Below are 9227 nucleotides of genomic sequence, written 5' to 3'. Positions count from 1 at the left end.
TTATTCATCCTGAAATGATCCTTCAATAGTACCAACGGCCAGGCTTCATTGTGCTGGAGTCAGCCAGTCCCTCAAGTGCCCAATATAAGAGTAGTTTAACAGGAGAGAGGTTTGTTTGTGAGTCTCTTTTACTGCCATGTGTAAATAAATTGTCTTGACCAAAGCAGTGAACTGAACAGAGAAAACTACTGAATGCCCAGTAATTTGAGGTTTGCCCTCATTCAGGCAGGCCACAGAGCCAAACTTATTCAGTCCTGGCATATCAATGGCACTCAGTGGCAACTCACAGCTTAAATAAAATGATGGCCTTCAGTTCCTGCAACTGGCAAATTGCAAGAACTAAATATTGGGCTATTAAGCTTCTTTAACTTCCTACAACTGCAAGCTGCTTTGCAACCCACCTCCATCCTGCAGTTTCTTTCTTAATGTCATGCATGTAGCTGTGAATGTCAGCCCTACTATTTACAGGCGGTCTTGCACCTGCCTTCTGCTGTGTTGAACAGCGGGGAGGTCCCAGAACAGAGCCATACACCAAATATAAATGACTAGAGATGGAAGAAGAGCAGTTGCTATATTTGCACTGTTGCCATATAGCAAGAGGGTCCTGGGTTTAAATCCAAGTTTTGTCCTTCTGTGTGGAGTGTTCTTCCCATACTTATACAGGTTCTTACCTCTGGTGGCTCTTATGGGAAGTAATGATGATATAGATGTAGGTCATAGCACCAGTTGTTGTGGTTGAACTTATGATTTGTTTTTTGAAAAGCATTATGATAGAATAGAAATTTGATATTCAGGCAGTAGGACTACGGTGCATATTAATTTCACTTAATTAATTGTTTTCAGTTGTAACCCAAGTGATTTGCCAGCAGGCCTGTGTTACTGTTAACAGGAAAATATTATCTATTTTCCCGATCTGTTGGCACCAACATTACTGGTATAACTGCAGATAAAAGAACATTTTAAAAGTGAAGAAGAAATGGGTGAAACAGCCACTGACCATGTTATGAGTGTTGATTTTGCATTGTTGTCCACCACACGAGATTCTACAACTTCCCTGTTGGGAAGTTTGGGTGTTCAGAATGCCACAAACACAACAACAACCATCTGATCCAAGCCTATTGCATAGAGCATAAACAAATGAATAAATAACTACATAAAAGTGCTAAGGTCATCTGTTTATGTGCTGTGTCTTGAAAAGTGAAGATTTTTATATATTTGTTAGTATAATTGTTATAGATAGTTTTGCATTTTATCATGAGTCTTAAAAATCTCATGCCAACCTCGCTCTTTTCTCAATAAACAATATACTTAAAGTTGTGGTCAATGTTACAAAGAAAATTATATAAAGTAAACCTGCAGTCTAGTTTGTTAATCATCTGGTATGGGCAAAGCCTATCTAGAAAAGTCATTTTGTTACCTAGTCATCCCACTGAATAGCTTGCGATTCAGCTGGGGGGTCAAAACAGGCTGCTTGTGAGACAGTCCTCAATAAATCAGAGCTAAAACAATTGTTTTTCTACACTGTCTTCTAGAACAAGACATGTTCACTGATAATTCTTCACACTGTCATGATGGTGGTAGTTCTTAATTACTGATCATTTACTTGTGTCTTTGTTTATTATTGTTTATTATTTTATGTCCAGCACTGTCTCCATGCAGATATATAATTACCATTCTTTACTGACTATCAAATCTGGATTTCCAGAGTCAACAAAACAGGGTAGTTTTTCCACCGCTGCTTGAACATGGATGGACTTCAGATCCTTAAGTTAAATCCATTATAAAGACAGTCTGTTCATCTACCCATTTTTCTCTAATTCAACTTAATTACATAACTACAATAATAGGAAAGATGCCCATTAGAGATATCACCTTCTTATGTCCTGTTTGGGACATTCACCATCCATCCACTGTGCATCGTTGCTTATTAACAGTTCACTGAGGGAAGGGTCTGTTCTTTCCTACTCTAAACATGCTGATGCAACTTCTTCACTAAATAAACTTAATGTTAATGCCACCTGTGTTGGTATTTTCCAATAATGTCATTGTTAACAATTATTAGAAAGCACTCTACTGAGACTGCTCTTTTGAAGGTCTATAACAATCTGTTGATGGTTTCTGATGCCAGGAATTGTTTTGTGCTCATTCTACTTGACCTCAGTGCAGCATTTGATACTGTTGACTGTAAAATGTAACTTAATAAACTTGAGATTCTGGCTGGTAGTTCTGGCACTTCATTAGAATGTTTTTCTTTCTATTTATCTGATGGAACTTTGTTCGGAGAAACAAATTCTTCTCTTACTTTGCCTCCTTAACCTGTGGGGTTCCACAAGGTTCAGTCATCGGTAAATTATTATTTCTTTCTACATTCTTCCATTAGCTTACATCATTCAGTCCTTTAGTGATATCCATCCATCCATCCATTCGCTTCCGCTTATCCTTTTCAGGGTCGCGGGGGGCGCTGGAGCCTATCCCAGCTGTCATAGGGCGAGAGGCGGGGTACACCCTGGACAGGTCGCTAGTCTGTCGCAGGGCCAACACACAGGGACAGACAACCATTCGCACTCTCATTCACTCGCACATTCACACCTAGTGGCAATTTGGATTATCCGATTAACCTATCCCCACAAGCTGCATGTCTTTGGACGGTGGGAGGAAGCCGGAGTACCCGGAGAGAACCCACGCAAACACGGGGAGAACATGGGAGAACATGCAAACTCCACACAGAAAGACCCCGGCCTGATGGTGGAATTAGTGATAGTTTTGATAATTTTTATGCTGATGACATTCAGTCCAATATGTTTTTTAAGCCTCATCAGTTGTGCACTCTATTCCACTGTTTAACCCAGATTAGTGACTGGCTTTTTATCAGTCAGTCTTTTTCTTTGTTTTGTTCAGTTGCTAAGTCAACACTCAAAGTCTTGCAACATATGTTCTCCATGACTTAAGAGGAGAACATTATTCATGCATGGTGTCATCGGGGCGATCGTGAATGAACAGTGGTATTGTAAAGTGCTTTGAGGTGTCCTGAAAGGCGCTATATAAATGCAATCCATTGTTATTATTATTATCGTGCTTAGATTTCTGTAATGGCCTGTTTGCTGGCTTAGATAAATCATGTCTTTCATGCCTCCAAGCAATACAAAATCCTGTGGCCAGTCCTACTAGGCAAGCTGTTATTACTTCTATTTTATATTCTTTCATTGGATCCCATTAGATTTTATGATGCATTTTAACATTCTTGTACTTACATAGAGAGCACTAAACAGCAGGGCTCCAAACTAGTTAGTTGTTCCCCGTAGAAGATCAAAGACTAGGAGGGACAGAGCTTTACCTAGCTTTTTGCTAAGACTTCTTGTAAATTAAAACAGACTGTTTAGGTTATACTGTGTCTTAACTTCATGTTGTATTACTAATACAGTAATTACAGTAGGAGCTTCTTATTTATTTTACCGATTTTGTTGTTCTTTTTCTGTAATTGATATTTTAAACTTTATACAGTACAATTTAATCTTTACTATTTATGGTAAGTAGTTAAAAACTGTTGAATATGGCATGGTAGCTTATTAAAAGTCCTCATCTTCAAGGACAGCTGCTCAAAGGATTTTTTCCTTTGTGTAGTTTTTTATATTGCAGACAAAAAAGGGTCAGAATTAGTGAAAATCAAGGAAGTCACTCAATGAGTCAGAATTTACTTGGCAAAGATCGGTATTTTGTCTTGGTTTTTTCATCTTTGTCTTTTGGAATAGTAACTCTGGGCTTGGTGCCATTTTTTCATTGCTCCACATCGATAATAAATAATCCATTACACCTCTGCAGCTTTTATGGAAACAACTGAGAAACTTGTCTCGCAAATTTCACAGCATGCTGAAGGATGCCTCGGTGCATCTGATCATCCGTCCCACTTTGCTGTGCATTTTAATTAGCTTTAAGTACTTAGAAACAACTGAGACCACAACAGTCAAAGTTGGAGTGCTTCAACGGCCTGTCTCTGGAGCAGCAAGGCTTGCTTTCCTCCAGTGCTCTGCAGATCTACAGGTCTGACAAATCCTTATTAGGGGTTTTTACTGTATACCACCACAATTTGTGTGTGTGTCTGTGTGAGTGTGTGTGTTTGTGTGTGTCTGTGTGTGTGCAGAGGGTGTTATGATTTTGCACTACTGGCCAGGAAAACCTATTTGACCAATTAAACCAGGATGTAGTTGCGCCATGTGTATGTGCATGTGTGTGTTGAGGTGTGTGTCTGTGTGTGCATATGTCCGGTGTGTGGGTGTGAAAATATTTAGAATCCTCTTGACACCCAATTAGAGAGCAACCCGACATGACCTCCAACTTCAAGAGACACCAAAAAGCTCACTTGAAACAACAACTTGGAACTGCTTGACAAAATGGCCCCACTAATGAGCGTCTGTAAACACAACCTTATTCTTGCTGATTGCTATTTAAAAGAAAGGGGGTAAAAAAAAAATGTGTGTGTGCAGAATCTATGACTTTAATTTCCATGCATAATGAATGCACAGAGACTGGTCACTGTACCAGTGGTCATTGGATGTTTTGACTACATGCTGCCCAGGGGGTGTTGTTAAACAGCCTGTTATTATGCACATAGTATTCTCAAGACTCCATCTTTTTTTCATAATCGACATTTCAGTAGCTGTTTAAACTTTGTCAGAGCCTGTGCTTGGTTTTTAAACTTTCATTTGAGTTGTTTGGGGCAGTGGTGGGACATATTTTAGGCACAGTGTAAAAATAGTCTTTTGAGATTATATGATGATGATCTCACCATCTGATTTCTTAACTTCTTATATCCAGCTATGCAAACTACTGATGATAAATCAATTTTGAATTTTTAGAATAGTTAGATTCAATGAAAAATTCCACTCAAATCATACAATTTGGTACAATTCTTAGCAGCGACATAAAATAAGGCCTTTTGGTTACTCATTTAGCATTTTTTTTCTTTTTAAACCTTTTTCCGTTTTGCCTCTATTACCTGTGTTTATCACCAAGGAGGTTATGTTTTTGTTAGCAATTGTAAGTATACGTGTCATTCTGTCTGTAAACATGTTTTGAATGAATTCTGATAAAAGGGGGTCATGCTAGAGATCAATTAAGATTTGCCTTGCATCCACCAAGGTCCTCAAGGTCAGCGTAATGATGTATTGGTTCAAATTGACAAAAAACAAACAAACTTATTACTTCAAAACTATGATTCTTACGAGTGTGGTGCACATTTAAACATATAGAAAGTACAGTATAAGGATTTAAGGTGTCATGTCATATTTAACCTCTGAAATCTCTAATACTTTAATCTAACAGTCAAAATAATAACAATGGTCTATAATATACTACTTAAAACTATGTTTGTCACTGCCATTGTTTGTATTGACAACATATAGGGATTACTTTGGAAATGTGACCTCTATTATGTCTCCATAAATGTCTTTTTATCTTTAAAACTCTGCTTAAAATTATTCATAACTTCTAATACCTTGGTTTGTATTGAGAAACAAAGATATTAGATGAATATTATGACCCTGTTATTGAAATACATAACATTTTGAAAATATGTTCAATGTTCCTGAATAAGTATTATTTATTTTTGGAAGACGGAACTAAGTTTTTTTTTTATCATCAAGCACTTTGATGGATTTTACGAAAAAATGAAATGAACTTTACACATAAATAAAATGTAATAAACAAAATATTTATACTCAAAATTAAATATATTACAATGGTTTTTAAACAGAGAAAATATTTTACTGCCCTAAAAACAACAAGCAAAACAAAATGAATGTATATATAGAAAATGCCATGCAATTCTTTAAAATGTAAAAATTGCCCAGAGAGTGCTCTGCCTTGTCGGGGATAGTGAGCAGTGTAGAATAGACAAGAAAGTGAGGAAGACATGGACTTTGAGCCTTGCAGTATACAGACATCTGCTCAACCAGCTGAGTTAAACTGACACCCACAACAGCAAATTATAATATCGTGGCTCAAGAGTTGGGAGTTCGCCTTATAATCGGAAGGTTGCCGGTGCGAGCCCCGGCTTGGACAGTCTCGGTCGTGATGTCCTTGGGCGAGACACTTCACCCGTTGCCTACTGGTGGTGGTCAGAGGGCCCGGTGGCGCCAGTGTCCGGCAGCCTCGCTTCTGTCAGTGCGCCCCACCCATTCACACGGGTGGATGACTGGATGTGTAAAGCGCTTTGGAGTCCTTAGGGACTAGAAAAGCGCTATACAATACAGGCCAGGCCTTAATATGCTTTGCCCCCCGGATAAACACCATCACTTTTTTCTATTTATTGTTAATCACATTAAAGTTTTCCATGTCATGTTTAGTTGAACGCCTCATTCTTCTCATGTAAAAGAAGGGAAGCAGTTGATGACTTTGTTTCCTTCTTTGAAAAATTAAAAGTGGTTGCCATTTGTCTTTAGCTGAAGCCAAGCAATGAAAAGCTGAAGCCAAGCAATGAAAAGCTCTGTCACTCTTAAATTTTCTACTGTGCTTTCAATTCACCTTTCAATCATTTGTCAAACGACTCAATTGGGGTAGTGGCCATGTTGATTACATTAAAAGAAAATGGCAATTTTAGGCAGCGAGTAAATTGTTACCCACGCATTCTTTTGAACCTTTAAACTGTCACTAGCTGAGAAATGGTAAATGGTAAATGGCCTGTATTTGTATAGCGCTTTTCTAGTCCCTAAGGACCCCAAAGCGCTTTACACAACCTGTCATTCACCCATTCACACACACATTCACACACTGAAGATGAAGACTTGTGCAGACACCTCCAGAAAATCAAAAGTTCCCTTTATTGTAGTATAATTCTGCCACCTCCAGATATGATGAAACTGGAAATGAGTCAAACTCCCAGGAACTATGACATGAACTTATTGATCAAGACACGCAGAGAGCTGTCCCTCCCCGTCAGCTCTGGTCCGGTCTCATATCTCCATTGATCGCACTCATGAAAACGAACAAAAATCATGATCAAAGCAGACCCGGAGAGTTCCCATGGCCACAGTCTTCAGATCACAGCAAAGGAGCAGGTCTGCGGGAAGCAGGGAGGAATGCGGTTGGGGGAGGAGGATGAAACGGAATATGAAACAGTCAAATGGAGATCAACTCTGCTGATCCTGCTTTTTGATCTCCGTCTGGGCTGCTTCTTAATATATACGACTGCACAGAGGAAGTGAGTCGGTACCGGATGTGTCTGCATGTGTCTCTGCTCATTCTCACACACACAATTCATGAAGAGAAACACACAGGCATACTTACAGTATGCAGATCTTTTTTTTTTTTAATCCTTTTTTCTCCCTTGCATGTACACCATCAGTCACCTCATATTGCATCACACTCTTTGGTCTTTTAAAATGCAGATTGCCAGGAAAATATGGACAGTATGCAATTTTTCACCTTGAGACAGCATGCTGTTAACATATCTGCATCCATTACATCATCACAGAAGCTGACAACAGACACGTCTACAATTACATCACTTCAGAGACACTTTTACCTGTTAGTTGTTTTCTGGATACACAATCTGTATGAGTGTTGGCTATGTTTTCTATTCCTTTGACTAGGTTATTTTAATATGCATTTTAAAGCTTATTAAAGAACTTGTTATTTATTAATGGAGCTGAAATTCAAGAGACACCAAGGCCCTGTCGCTGTAGTTAGCTACATTTGTATTAAATAAGCTTTAATGTAAAATATCCAAGGAACGCTTCCAGGTCTTTGAACACCTGCATGCACAAACTGTCGTGCTGGTGATAAGATAAGATAACCTTTAGATAAGATAACCTTTATTAGTCCCACACGTGGAAAATTGATAGTGTTAATAGGAAAAAACTGAAATGCTGAGAAGAATCCAAGGCGGGCTGGCAGGTAGTCAAAGACACATTTTAATCACTGCTGAAAAATAACAACAAACAGCACAGTGATGGCAGGAAGCCTATTAGACTAACAAGGTCAAAAATAAGAACAAATCACAAACAAGGAAGTCAACTGGAGAGACTACGGTGATTTGGAAACAAAAGAGAGGCTTGAACAATACATGATAAAAACTGAGAGAGAAGAGCTATATCATATACACAAATCCAAAGAGAGGGATACTATGGCGCAGGATGGAGGTAAAAACAGAAATCCACATGAAGGAATTATGCAGCACATTTAATACCGTAACAGCAATCAGTAAAACATTAGAAATACATAACAACTAAAAAAAATAATAAAAGTGAAAAAACAAGCTTAAAAAGGGTGTAAGTTATAAACCACATGGGAGCCAGTAATTACAAATAACAATGGAACAAAAACTAAAAGCTACACACCAGTGAAACTGTTTGTGCTGTGCTGGTACTCTGGAAGGTTAATGAAGCCACAATAAACTGAAATTGATGCAAAATTAGTGATACTTGTGCTCTCCGTGTACATAAAGTTGCCAAACGTTCACAGCTGTTTTTAATAAAATCAGAATTTCCTGATACTTAAAGTTACAACTATTTTCTTATTCGTTTAAATGTGGGCTTAAAAAACTGTCCAAATTTATTATAATGATTATAATTTTGACTTAAAAAAAATAGTATTTTTGGAATGTTACATTTTTTACCATGTTCAAGGTTCAAGGTTCAAGGTTAAGGTTTGTGTGGTAAAACCACAGAAAAGTAAGAAAGTACCCTGAGTAGAAGGTACAACATTACCTTGAAGCTTTTTGGGTGGATTACTCTATTTTCTAAGAGTGCATTGCTCAATTCATCAGACCAAGTCCATCCACACCATCACAGACGTTCTTGTAACCAAAGTTGATTAAAGGAGATATGAAAACAAAAGTGATTATAATTAGTTGAAAGTAACTGCAGATTCTCATGTAGGTGTTGTGATCACAGACCAGCATCTCTTTGAAGGTGCCATTGATGAAAATGTGATTACAAAGTAAAGCTGCTTTAATAGGCTTTAAGGGTTACTTGAAAGTTGTATCAAAAAAAGTTCCCCAAAAAATATTATAGACCCAATGATAATTTAGAATCATGCAGCATAGACACAGATGTGAAAATTGAAATTTGGAAGCTTTTGCTGTTTATATTTACATACAAATTAAGATACATGGTGAGTTTACATTGGTATGCTGCTTCCTTGGGCACCAGATTGCAAATGAACTTTGACTGCAAATGAATTTTGACTTAACTTTCAGAGTTCCCTTTGAAACGAAACCAGCAAGAAGTCTT

This window comes from Rhamphochromis longiceps, linkage group LG23 (assembly GCF_057381845.1).
Source record: "Rhamphochromis longiceps isolate RC_006_pf linkage group LG23, R_longiceps_female_GT1.1, whole genome shotgun sequence".
Taxonomy (NCBI): Eukaryota; Metazoa; Chordata; class Actinopteri; order Cichliformes; family Cichlidae; genus Rhamphochromis; species Rhamphochromis longiceps.
This window is presented reverse-complemented; position numbering follows the sequence as displayed.